The 13,909-nt window shown below is 32.5% G+C and overlaps 1 pseudogene across 1 annotated transcript; it reads left to right on the top strand.

Annotated features, from left to right (window-relative positions):
- The first annotated feature begins 1,011 nt into the window (after positions 1-1,011).
- LOC149532676 (uncharacterized) lies at positions 1,012-6,290 on the top strand (annotated as a pseudogene). The gene is made up of 6 exons (XR_016356755.1): positions 1,012-1,230; positions 2,249-2,359; positions 2,744-3,085; positions 3,257-3,484; positions 4,560-4,677; positions 5,071-6,290. The product of XR_016356755.1 is annotated as an uncharacterized LOC149532676 (transcript).
- The last annotated feature ends 7,619 nt before the right edge of the window (positions 6,291-13,909 follow it).

Here is a 13,909-nt window from a genome sequence, read left to right as displayed (position 1 = left end):
CACAAGACACCAACATTTAACGTGGTTCACCCAATCCTTGGGCTACGTCCACCAACAACAAGTTCAATATCATTATTATCCAATGATTACAACCCGATTACAATCTGTAATCCCTTACAACTCAATACTACTGCAAGAAGCTACAATATCACCATTACATTATAAAAATCCCTAACCCTAAGCCTTTTATACAAGCTTTTGCCGCTTATGGAAAACAAGTTTATATACTTGCACATAAGAAAGAGTTCCAATTAAGGAGAAGAGTTGGTTCAAGAGATGACAATAAACATTCAAGGGCAAGAAACTAATAGAGAGAAGATAATGTAATTAGCTTGGAACCAAGGGATGCTTATTTCCTGAAAGTGTCTGAGGCAACAAATGCCCATACACAAGCGATCACAAAGATTTTTCCTTGATAAAATTAGAGATTTCATTGCTATTATTGATGGGAGTGTAAATATTTTTAGAAATTTATTCTATGAATGTGCTAGAAAAGTTTGTGAACCCTTACAAGAATTTTTTGTTGCAAAACACTTAAATAACCATCTACTATTTTGACAAACCCAAACCATGTCATTCAAATGACAGAAGAAGATATGAAATTGAGTTCTATTATCGATAAGAAAATTGTATAACAGATCTTTAAAAAATGCTATGAATCTATGAACATTTTTTTTTGAATTTCTCAATTTGAAAAGTAATAAAACATCACTAAAAAAAATAAAGAATCAATAAGAAAAAAAAATATACATTTTATATTATTCAAAATAACTAAAGAGATAACTAAACATTAGAATTTATAAAATAGACTAATGCTAAAAGCATTGAAGAGAAAACATTAGTCTTTGCCTATATGTAGGGAGGACTAAAAATTAGATGAACCAATAACAAAGGTTCCCTAAGAAATTGAAGATAACAACTTATCCCTATCTACTTATTCCTCCATTCAGAGTGAGGTTATGATTTTTGGTATGACCCACAAGGGAGCATAAGCGACGCTCTTCTTCACCACAAACCCTCTCTCCCACCGCCCATTGAATATCATCGGATGCTTTGCAACAAAGGAGACGGTGGCAGTTTCACCTACAAAGATGAAATCACACAGGCCTCATACCAGATCAAACAGGAACCATTCCAACTACAAATATCTCAATGGTATTGCGTCCCATGGAAGTTGACTCCATCAAAATGGGGACGGAAGATGGACAGATATGCTTGCATCATGCTTGGGTATAGGCCCCATTCTCCTCATTTCTTTTCTTTTGATACTCTCTCTTTTGTCTTGCCAAATGGATTTTACTTTTCCTTTTAGCTTCTCTCTTTTCCCTTTGCTTTAATTAATCCTCTTTTGTTGATTCCCAGGCCTGCAAACATATTAAATTCTGCAATTTAATGTTGAACAATGCTCTGAAAAGATATCGAGTGTCTCTTCACGTTTTAAAAAAAGAAGAAGATTAAATTGTTGGATTTGTATGCATACTTAGTATATAGGTTAGTATAATTATTTTTTCTGAACACCTAATTGGTTTTTCCAGCCTTAGTTTATGGTTACGGTCAGCTTGCTTCTCCTAACCAGTCCTTCTCAGAAATCCTGTTATAAAAGAGGTAGATGGTGTTGAACCTTGTCTTTTCTCTTTTGATTTATAGATTTGGCCTTTATTAAATTAGGACTTTATTTAGTTTGAATGATGTGTATACATATTAAATGCTGCCCTCACCATGTGATTCATGAACCTATAAAATGTTAAAATACTAGTTGTATGCTGTAATAAGCGTCAAAGAATTACAGGATGCAAGCTGGACAAACAATTAAAATATGTTCTATTGTATTATCATGTCCAAAAGGATTAACTAACAGGAATAGGAGATGGAAATGTTTCCTAGTATAAGGGATCCAGCTTGCTTTTTATGTCATCACTATAGGACAACATATATCTATATAAGGGCAAGTAGCCCATATCAAGCCAGAACCAAGTAATAAATGTGCCATTTTAACACTTTTCATTATAGTTCTTTTTGGTTGCGGGACACTTTCAGAAACTCGCTTCGAATTAAACTGTAAGTCTCCAACAACCTCAGGGAGTATTGTAAGATTTGCAGAGATAATTTGCCTGAACAGTAGCTAATCAAATCATTTGCAAAAAACATATTCTGTACTAATTTAAGAAAATATAGCCTTCATGCAAATTGTGCGAGTCCTCTCTCGGAATCTTGGCCTCAATTCATTTGATTACCTATGGAAAGACAGGTAGATGCAGAATAGGAGTCCATGGGGAAGTCCAGCAAAATTATCAAGAGCCTGATTCTGGGTGCAAAAGCCTTCTCCAAAGACCGATCAGGAATCAAGAAAGAGCAATTTGTAAGTACGAAAACGTGATCTGCAATTTTAAGTTTAGTATCATAAAAGAATTTCTGTGGCTTATTGTGGTCGTCTAATTGCAATTTGCATATCTAGGAACATGAATTCTCATAGATACTAATTTTAATCCTTTTTAGTCAATTATTTGTAATGTCGCTCTTAGCAGTTGTTAGGAGTTGTGATGAACTATTTCTTGAGTGGGAATTGGGGCACACCATATTTTATCTGACTTTTTAACCATAATTGGGAAGATTCTGTGTTGCCAAATCGGTCTTGATTAAATACTTTGAGGCTTGCTTCATTTCATACGAAGCCTCCTTTAAAAAACAAATTCATGTCCACTGGCAAAGGGATATCCCCTAAAACTTACCCTGGATGTTACAGTGCACACCGAGCAAGACACAGAATCAATTTGATGTGGATAAAGCATTTTCTTGTGGGTATGATCCCGACGATGATACCGAAGACGGGCAGGATTCGAATAGCAATGAGCATGCAGATCAAGGTATTCGCGAAAGTGGGTTGGCGCCTTTGGTTGTGAGTGCTGCTCTACAATCTGAAATCACCCATGAGGAGTCGGAAATTGGGTTTTCAGACGCTCTTGTAAGACCTGAGAATTCTAAAGAACTAGCTGAGGAAGAAGATTCTATTTCCAGAACAAGAGAAGAATTCCCAATTGAAGAGAAAGCAGCCATTATCATCCAAGCTGCTTTCAGGGGCTTTCTGGTATGTTCAATGTTCATACCCTAGGCAATGCAATTTGCTTCCTTAAAACAATTCCTCGGTTTTTTCGTGCATGATTGCTGTAATGTTGTGTATTAGACTAGTTTCTTGAAGCCCTTTGTTGAATTAGGACATGCATTAAATTCATAAAATTGTGTATATTTATCTGTAAAGGGTCGGCGTGCTCTTGGAGCCCTCAAAGCTTCTCTGAGGTCTCAAGATCTAGAAGAAGGGCAGATTTTAAAGCAACAGAAATTCTTGGATTTTAGGAGTATGCAAGCTCTCATAAAAGTGCAAGCTCATGTGCGGGCAAGGCAAGTGCAGATGTCTGAGGAAGGCCAAGCTGTTCAACAACATATTCAGCAGAAACGTCAATTGCATATTTATGGCGCGAAATCACAGGTGAGCAAAAATTGTAGTTAGTTTTAGACCCTCAACCGAAACAGAATTCATTATCTTTGAATATTTTATTTGTTGAAAACTTGAGGATTGATTTGAGATATCTCAAACGGCTCTGCTACCTGTGTAAAATGTATGGCTTGATTTTGTAGATACTAAATACTAGTATTACACAGATTACTCTTGAAATGCTACAATCTAAATTTTACCCTAGTTTGAGCCTCTGCCATTAGAGGGGAAATTCGAAGACTACTGTCTAGAAAACAACTATTGACGATCAGTACCAGTGACTATTTTTCTGATCATTTTGGGTTAGTAATGCACCAGAATTTGCCCATGGTTTCATATCAATTACACATGTTTTTCTAAAACTGACTAGAAATGTACATCCTAGCTTTAGCTTACTGTTAATTATCTCCATTATAGAATGCACCAGAATTTGGCCAAGATTTCATTTCAATTATTTTGTTTTTCTAAAACTGACTAGAAATGTACATCCCAGATTTAGCTTACTGTTAATCATCTCCATTATAACCAACTTATCTGCATAATTACATTATTTTACAATAAAGTTGAGGCTTCATGGTCAGAAGACTTTGTATTCCCTGTAAATGTTCAGATAGGACCTCTTTGCAAGAATCCCATGTCAACACTAGGTCGAATGATAGTGACTGGATGTGGCTTCTCTCCACACAAAAACAATACTTCTGTGTGCATCCATGTATAAACCCATTTTCACATACCACAATGGATTTACTAAAACATTATTGGTTTGATCTTCATAATCTAACTCCAAAATTATGTAAAAATTCAAGAAATGATGAAAATACATTGAGTTATGCCAATTTTTGTTTTCCAGGTCGTGCCATTTTGTTTGGAGAATAGCCCAAGTGCTAATAACTAATGTATTATTTTTTGTCCTTAAAAGACACTTTTAGGAACAGGCCAAACATTGTCTACAATTAAGTTTACAAAAGATACAAATTGTTCTGGAGATTTGATTTTTTGTGTCTCTTTTTGTTTCTAACCAAAATTTACCACTAAAACAGTATATCATCTAATTTGCTTTCACTTGCAGGAAGACTGGGACCATAGCCTAGCTACATTAGATAGATGAATTACATACAAAACTTCAGAATAAGCAGGATGCAGCTATAAGGCGTGAGAAGGCTTTGGCATATGCTTCTTTACAGCAGGTATGAAGGCCCCCCTTTGTGTGTTACTGTTTTCTGATACTGAATTTTAGTACAAGAGAGAACCCATAGTTCACGCACGGTGTTTGGCATCATAAATCTATGAAAAAGCTTCAAGTTGTGAAGTCTCCCTCGTGCTTTTATTCTTCTATGACCTTTGGCCTAATCCTTGTTTTGAGTTTTTATTTTGACACTAGTTGTGAACTTCGACATATATTGTGAATTGACCCTAATTGCTAACTACAATGCTTAATCTCCTAAAAGCATATTATGTAGTGCATCATAAATCACTAATTTAGGAACCACATGGGTGTCTTCTGTGCAATTAGGTGTGCAGTCAAACTGCACCACGTACTGATGGAATTAATCTCTTTGCTTTTTATCTGTGAATTGCAGTTAAGAATATGTGGGCAACGAAAGAATCAAGCAGTTGTGGGTCCTGATTGTGTTCATCCAGATCAGCATCATCATTTGGGCTGGACTTGGTTGGAAAGATGGATGGCTGCCCGTCCTTCTGATAATCCAGAGCTTGAAAGAGACATAAAGAAGAACCTTCTGGATGACAACAAACTCATCACATTGACAGCACCTCAATATGGAAAAATCAAGAGGAGTAAGAAGACGAATGACAAACAAACAATACTATCTCCAAACAGATGTATTCCCTATAATAATCCCATCGCCATGAAAAGCCAATCTCTGTCTCCACCCAAAAGCAATCAGTCAAGAACACCTTCTAGACCATCAGCTTCTTCAGGCCAAGAATCTTCCCAGAATAACACTGAAGATAAAGAGACTTGTACCATTCATCTCAAGGATCGCCATAATAATTCTGTCACCATGAAAAGCCCATCTCAGCCAAGAACACCTTCTAAACCATCAGCTTCTTCACGCCAAGAATCTTCCCAGATTACCGCCGAAGATAAAGAGGAAATTCATACTATTTATCTCAAGGATCCCTGTAAATCGCTTATACGTCAAGGCAAAAATAACATAGATTGTGCCAATGATGCAGAGGAAAGTTGTGGTTCTAATGTCATTTGTAGCAGTCCTGAGATTAAAGCCAAAACTGATGGCAGCACTAAGATGAACAGCCATGATTCTAAGCTGAGGCAAAAATCTTCTATACAAAATGGGCCTACAAAACTTCGGATTCCAAATTACATGTCAACAACACAATCATCAAAGGCAAAAGTTCATCATCCTAGTACTGATCCCGCCAAACTAAACCAACAATGCATGACAACTAAATCTACACCTGCCCTTGTTTCAATTCAATCTTGAGCATCTGAACTGGATATTTATAGTGGCATCCATTAAGGAATACACACATTCTATCGTGGGAAAAGACCTGGAATTATTTGAAACCATTTCACTTAGTACATGGCTAAACTTGGACGACAAATTAGTCCGACTAGGATTTTGTTTTCTTTTTCCAGGAAGAATCTTGTATAGTCCTGTTGTGTTGTTTCTTGGCCTTTGGTATGAAACCTAGTTGATGCTCCACGAATTGGAACAACAAACTGTAAATGTTATTAGCAGCTATTGATCTAAGATAAAATTATATGTGGCTTTTGCAATAGCTCAGTCTTATATAGAGGATTTTGTTGGGTTTACCTTGTTGTATCATATGCCTGTTTTGCCTGATTTGTTTTTAAATTTGATTAATGAGACACTCTAGTGAAGATTTCATTATTGAGTCGAGTTTGAGGTAGTCAAGTTTGAGGCACACCAAGTGATTTGAGAGTGGAAGTGTGGCCTATCACAAGAAGCTTACTTAAATTAGAGAACTTTAAAATTGTTAATGAAGTTGCTCTTTGTTCTATGGAGTGATGGTCTCATGGATTTCTTAAAAATAAATTCAATCAATTAAAGAAGAATTTGCATTTGAAGGCATACTTTATTTCAAAGAAACTAAGCTATATTTTTAATTTACAATTTTTCTTATAGTAATATAGATGTAGAGGAATCTTAATGCAAGGGAATATTATTCACGTTTAGATAATTTTAGGTTAATCAATTAAATAATAATTATAATTAAACAATTATTATAGATTTGATTATTAGTTGGATTGCAGATTAAATACCTTTAAATCCTAAAACCTCAGAATTGGTTGTGCAAATATGTACCAAGTTGACTCCCAATGGCTAGGGAAAAGAGGCATGAATTGACAAGTTGAAATTAAAATTTGAAGTTTGAAGGTCAATTTCAAGTCCTTCAAGATTGATCTAAGGGGTCACGAGATTAACCTTATAATATAGGAACCTATGCAAATATCAAGGTAGGGATCAATTGTATGGATTGTATGCAAGTGGATGAAATATATGGCCAATAAGAATAAATACAAAAATGTCTGAAAGTCAAGAAATGATAAAATTCTAATAAATAACAAAGGTAAATGTTTGTGGAATTGATTTGAATAAGGATAAAAGAATGAGATAAACTTAGCATGATAGTGTGCAAGATGTGACTATGTAACTATATTATCCCATTACATCAAAATGGATTCACGACTAATTAGGAATCTACAAGGATACACAAACTTCACTATTATATTATCCAACACTTCGACATGCATGTCACTCTAGCACGAATGCATTTCAAAAGAGAAACATTCATAGTAACATAAAATGTAAATATTTATATGTTGCACTTGATACCTATATAATTTTGATCATGATATATCTAGGGGCTGAAGTGGTTAGCTACATTCTTGGCATAAGAATTTTTGAGGAACAAATGTTCTCTTTACTTGTTTGCATCCTGATACAACCAACTCCAACTGGAGAAAAGGGAAAATGACACGTGAAAAGAAAATATAAAATGAAAACTTACATATGGTATAAAAGTGTAACGATCTTCGTGATAACTTTGGGAAAATAATTTTTAGGTTTAAATGCTTTAATCAAAACTTGAAAAGCTCAAATGTTATTACAACTTATGCATCAACATCTTAAACTCAAATTTTGTATAGAGCTAACAAAAGATAATGCAAATATTCATATAAATGAGGCCATCCTAGCAGGCTAAATGGGTTTCATCATCTAACCCTTAATACATAATCTTTTTTGTTTTCTAATCTTCAACAAATCCAAGGGTTTCTATCCTCATATAGTTGCTCAAACACAAGTGCTTTGAGCAATTTTCTAATGTTTTTTTTCCTGTGTAGAATATATATAGTTTGTTTCATTTGATTGACCAAGGGATAAGATTTATAGTTTCTTTCCCTTGATGTCATTAAAAATAAAGACATTTTTCATTTTAAGTGTGCAAGGAGAAAAAATAGCATATATGATCTATTTTAACATCAACCAAACTCTAATTCCCATATTAATAAGACATGGTTGTGTTCATTTGCCTTAAATCGTTAATAATATTTAATGAGTGAGAGAATCCATCCCAAAGAATCCAGGTGCTAAAAAAGGCATCAAATACATAATTGTTGAGTGTTGAGATAGGTGGAAGTAACATTGCAAATAAGGTAAGAGTTTCAACATTTAGGGATCAACTATACCTTACGTCTTATCACTTGCCAAATTTCAATTTTTGAGGGTTTTGTGGGAAGGGTGCTCAAGTTAGGGGAAGATTGAAACTTAGTCTTCAACGGATGGATTAGTGTAAGGATATATAAATCAAGGTTTGAGTAACATACATGCTAGTAAGGAAGACTCTAAAACTCTAATAAAAAAATGAAAACAATTGGTTTCAAAGGACAAATGACTCAAAGGACAAGTCTAAAACCTTGACGAATGAAAGGAGTGAAGGTGGGAGATGGACGAAAAGTATGCTCAAGTGGAAAAGCTTAATACTTTGACATTAAAAAAGAAAAAGTGGACTTGGGAAAAAATGCATATTAGGTAACATAAACTCCAAATCTTTGATAGCATTTTCCTTGGAAGTTTTGACAACAAGAACTCCATAGTTATAAGATAATTAAGACTTACGAAGATGGAATCTGTAAAGCTTATCTCATTGAAAGTAGAAAATGAGACTTTGGTTTGGACATACATAAAGTAATCAAAAGTGGAACATAAGCCCACTCGTCCTAACAATTGCATGCCCCAAAAATTATGAATTCAGATGTTCTAAGTTTGCCACCTTTCCCCTTAGTGCCTCCTTGATAGGTAGGTCTCTCTAATGAACTAACTAATTTTTGATTGAATGTCATCTTAAATTTTCTACGCTTGTGTTAATTATGGTATACATTTTCCTTGTCAATAACACTTTGCTTTATGTGAACACTAAACCAATGCATGATATTGTATATAAACCAATGCAAGTTAGTGTGTCATATCTATACACAATATCATGCATGAAAATATTCTAATATATAAATGGAAGGAATGAGGGCATGCAAATAGAAATTAGAATTTAAATATTAAATTTAATATTTTTTTTTATAATATTACATCTTTATAGTAATTTGGGGAAAAAATACTATATTCGTATTATTGATGAAGGATAAATAAAAATTCTAATACATTAAATAGATACTGGTTTAAAAATAGTAATCTGCAAATTTTATCTTTCATTGAAATAAATCTTGTATTATAAAATATAAGTACCTTAGGTATTATTATACAAAATAATTTGAATATTTATTAATTTAAACATAAATTTTATATTAAAAGAGGGCTTACCGTGTTGCTTATGACATGGTTGTGATGTGATATTGTTTTGTAAATGTTTTACCACAAAATTTTAATAGTAGAAAATTTATTCTCACCCATCTAGCTCCTCCAAAATAATAATAAGAGGGAAGTGTTGTAATTTTAAATCTTTTACATTTATAGAAAAAAGAATACATGCATGTATGCATGTGTACGTGCAGGCGTATGTGTTGGTAAACAAAACTATCACTACAAATGGTTCTTCAAAACTGACCTTGTTTGTCATAAGAGAAGTGACAAGTGTGCCAACAATTGGATAGATTGCAAAAATATAACAATCAAATTGCAATCTTCCACTGTGTTTGAGAGGCGAAATCCCCTCATATGAGGGGGGTCTTCTTTTTTTTTGCCTACTTTTAACTAGAAAGTAAAAAAAGATAAAACATAAAATAAAAGTGAGTGAATAACATAAACCCTATGAAAGATTTATGAATACCAATGAGATTTCACAACTGATAATAGTTATAAAGAGATTTTAGCACACAATGCAATGATGACTAAAGAAGCACAAAAGACCTCAACATACAAAGAGATAAGTTATACTAGGACATCTAGATCAATATAACAAGAGATTAATGTGTTTCATTACATCAAGTATACATAAACATTTCACAAAGATGCATAAAGGATTCAATGATTTAAAATATGAAAGTTTGACAACCGTAACTCAAAGAAAATTTTGAACTAAAAATATATGCACTCTTTATTATCCTTATGAGAATATACAATTTAAAACCTTTCGTACATAATGTGAAACCAAAAGTCACTACAAATTTCTCTAGGGTTATTTCTTTTGCAAATTTTCACCCCTGCATTTTAAATGACCTCATATTTATAGGCTCACAATATAACATCTTTGTAACTACCTTTTTAGGTTCGTAACCAAGTTAGAGCATGGAAGTTATTCATTCTTTTACAACTAGCTCTTAGCTTTTACAAAATAAAAGCTACTCATTTACAATAAGGGATATAAGTCATTATTGAAAAAAAGAAAATTATTCAGAAATTAAAAAGAAAACCAACATATTAGTTTTTCTGAGGTGAGCTCTATGTCTTGTCTTGATCCACAAGTTACCTTGACATATTGTACCTTATTCCAATGCATCAGTTAAACAACTTTTTTCCTTCAATAGAACCTAATTATCATTCCTTTTGTAAGATTTCAATTTAACAAAACTTATCTTCCTTCATCAAGTAACTAACACACCATTCAAAATTTAAAGCCCAAGATTTACCATATGTTTCTTTTGTGACTCATTTTCATTTGTAGATTTACCATGTGGATCTCATTTGTCTCCTCCTCTTGTGTCTTCTATAAGTCTAGCGGTTGTATCTGATTGATAGGTCAATCTTTTGGTGCAACAACAACCGTAACAGTTAACACCTTTATCGTTTAACTAACCAACATTGAACAAGTTATGTTTTGAACCTTCCACAAGATAAGCATTTGTTAGCATGAATGTAGATGATATTCCTATGGGGGAGTCTATTAGAATTGTTGGAAAGCTTCATATTTACCTTTTTCTTATAGAATGTAGGACTATAACTCTAAAGAGCTCTTGTTGGTTTTGTGTCTTTATATGATAAGCACACACAACTTGAATCTTTATAAATCCTTCTTTTCTTCCAAATAACTTGATTGCTATCACTGGAGGTATACTATTTTCATTGACCACATTATTAATGCTTTAAAATCATTAAAAAAAATTTAACTAATTTTTTTCTTCAAATTTATAAATAATTCATCATTCAACTCATTTAATATTTAAGATACATCTATACTTTGCAATATTTTTAAAAATTATTATCTATAGCCAATGAATAAAAATTAGCATTGTGGAATATTATATATATATAGTATTTATTTAAAATATATATATATCTAAACTTTGTTAACTTTATTTTTTTAATATTATAATTCATTAGTAACATTACAAAAAAAAAATTACAAGACATAAATTTACTTATTAGATTCACTAATATTTTGTCATTTTTAAGAGTTTGTTAAAGTTATTATTAGCTTCCAAACACATTCTTCCATCTTGATTCATATTTCATTTAGTAAGTTAAGCCCTCCAAATTATCCATCTCTAACTAAATAGATGTAATTAAGCTGAGAGGCATTCTATACAATGGTAGCACAAATGTCCAACACAAGAATATGCCAAAAAAGATTCCTTGTCAATAAAAAAGAAAATCAAGTAATTACAAAGTATTTTTGTTAAAAATAAATTTATAAATTCATTTTATTTCAGCCTTGCCATGTGTCACCTTATAAAATAATAAAACTGAAATATATTCTCCTAATAATATGCCCCAAAAAATAGGGCGACACATGGTCATCCCGGAATAATAAGCCCCAAAATAATAGTGTGACACATAACCTTAACAAAATTTTAAAAAAACCAAAATAATAGGACCCCAAATTTAAAAAAAAAAATTAAAATCAAAATAAATGATATGACTATTTAGGAGAATGTGAACCGAACATGGAACTTGAATGGTTAATAACCAACATGATGTATTTAAGAATTTTAATGGTTCCAAATGCTAATAGTTTAGAGGATGAAAATAATGTAATCTATAGATTCCTTGAAATATCAATACAGTTTCATAATTTAGTTTTGTTTCATCTTGTTTGCTTTCAAGTTGCAAAATTTCATATGCTCTTTTTAAGACAAATTGTTTGGTATCAATTTGATGTTTGAAAATCATGTTCAAACATACTATTAGTTACGACAGATTTCTATTATTATGAGATTCCTATGATTGGTAATTATCTTCTTATAATTTGAATCTATTATACATTTCAAATTTTGATTTGGCTAGAAAAGGAATAGGAATCAACTATTCTCTTTGTAGTCCAAATCTAATATGAGTTTTTTCCTAAAATTTATCTTCAAGGGGTATCAATTTTCATTTAGATGGGTCTGCATCTATTGTTAAATTGATTTAAGATAGATTATTTTGCAAATAGATTCAAGATAGATTATTTTGCAAATTGAAATAGGGAAATGGAGTTTTTAGCTTTTGTTTCATACTATAGTAAATTTATCTAAAATAATCAATATGTTTAGTGGCAGGTTTCGAGTTTCATATGATTGGGATTCCACTTATCACTTTATACCAATTCCATATGTTTGAATTTAATGATTTACATTCTCTTTTTTGATAGAACCAATTGAGCATAATTTATATAATTGATAAAAAAGGATTGTGGGTGGATTATAATGCTTCATAATTTAGAGCTTATGTGTTACATTCATGACAATGTTTGTCATTGATGTGAACATATTGGTTATTTTGTGAAGACTAGCAAAGTTATAGAGGAAGAAACATTTGGCGCAGTTCAAGGATTGAATATCAACATATGCACACTTGGGATTATGTTCTACAATATGTCTAGATGCTACAATTAAGAGCATGTACAAAAATATGAAGAATGGGCATAGTTATGAAGACTTTGGTGAAGAAAACATTTTTGGAAAGAGGTTATTGTTGTTTTGATTCTATCTTCTCATAGATATGGAATTGGTTTGAGTGGATTGAGATAGAAGTTGAAGACATGTTAGAGATTCTTTAGTTCAGATAACATAATCGTGACATCATCGAGTGAAAAGTTATATAGACAGTGAGCTGACAGTTTGTGTATAGTCGTGGTTAAAGTGCAAAATTGTAATGTAGCATGTACTGTAATATCTAAAGATGGTTTTATATTATTATTGTAAGTATGGAAAGTCTCAAGGATGACTCCATAACTTGTTTTAAGACTTGATATAAAGGAGAGATAATTTCCTTATGGACAGGCAACCAATGTAGATATTTTGTAATGTATGGTATGCAGCTATATCTTTGTAAAATCTATTGTGCAAACTTGGTATGCAAAGTTGTGAAGATCAGAGACGAGATTGGTGTAGTTGTGGCATGTTGTGCTTGCATAAAACTGTATTTAGCAAGACAAGTTATTGTTTGGACAATTTCTATTTAACACTGTATTATTTGAAAGTAATAGTACAAAGACTATTTTGATAGTGGGTTCAATGGTCTTCCTTTCAACTCCTAACAAGGTTGACATAACTCTTAACAGGGTTGGAATCTCCTAATAGGGATTCAAAGTCTCCTAACAAGGACTAACATGTATTGGATATATTTCATTGGCTACTAACAAAGTCCATCCTCTTACAAGGAACTTTTATATTGGTACATCATTTTGTGGGTACCATCCTTGCCGTAGTTTTCCCTCTGATTAAGGATGTCCATAGTTAACAAAACTTGGTATTATTGTGCATGGTTATTGCATCTACTATTTATATGTTTCAGAGTTAATAAAGACATCAAGAGTTTCTTTATTTGTATATTTGATTTACCCCCCCACCCCTCTCAGATATCTTGGCGAACTTTACTTTCTAATAATTGGTATTAGAGCATCAAGTCCTTTAAGAAAAATCTTAACCACTTAAGGAGATCTATGAAATATCTTAGGAAAGATAGTTTGACATTTAATGGAGTTAACTATGATAGTTAGAAAGAGAAGATGAAGACACAAATGCTATGTATGGGTCTA

This window comes from Cupressus sempervirens, chromosome 10 (genome assembly GCF_028749045.1).
Source record: "Cupressus sempervirens isolate cs-2001-9-10 chromosome 10, ASM2874904v1, whole genome shotgun sequence".
Taxonomy (NCBI): Eukaryota; Viridiplantae; Streptophyta; class Pinopsida; order Cupressales; family Cupressaceae; genus Cupressus; species Cupressus sempervirens.
Note: the sequence above shows the minus strand (reverse complement) of the source record. Positions and strands in the feature narration are given on the sequence as shown.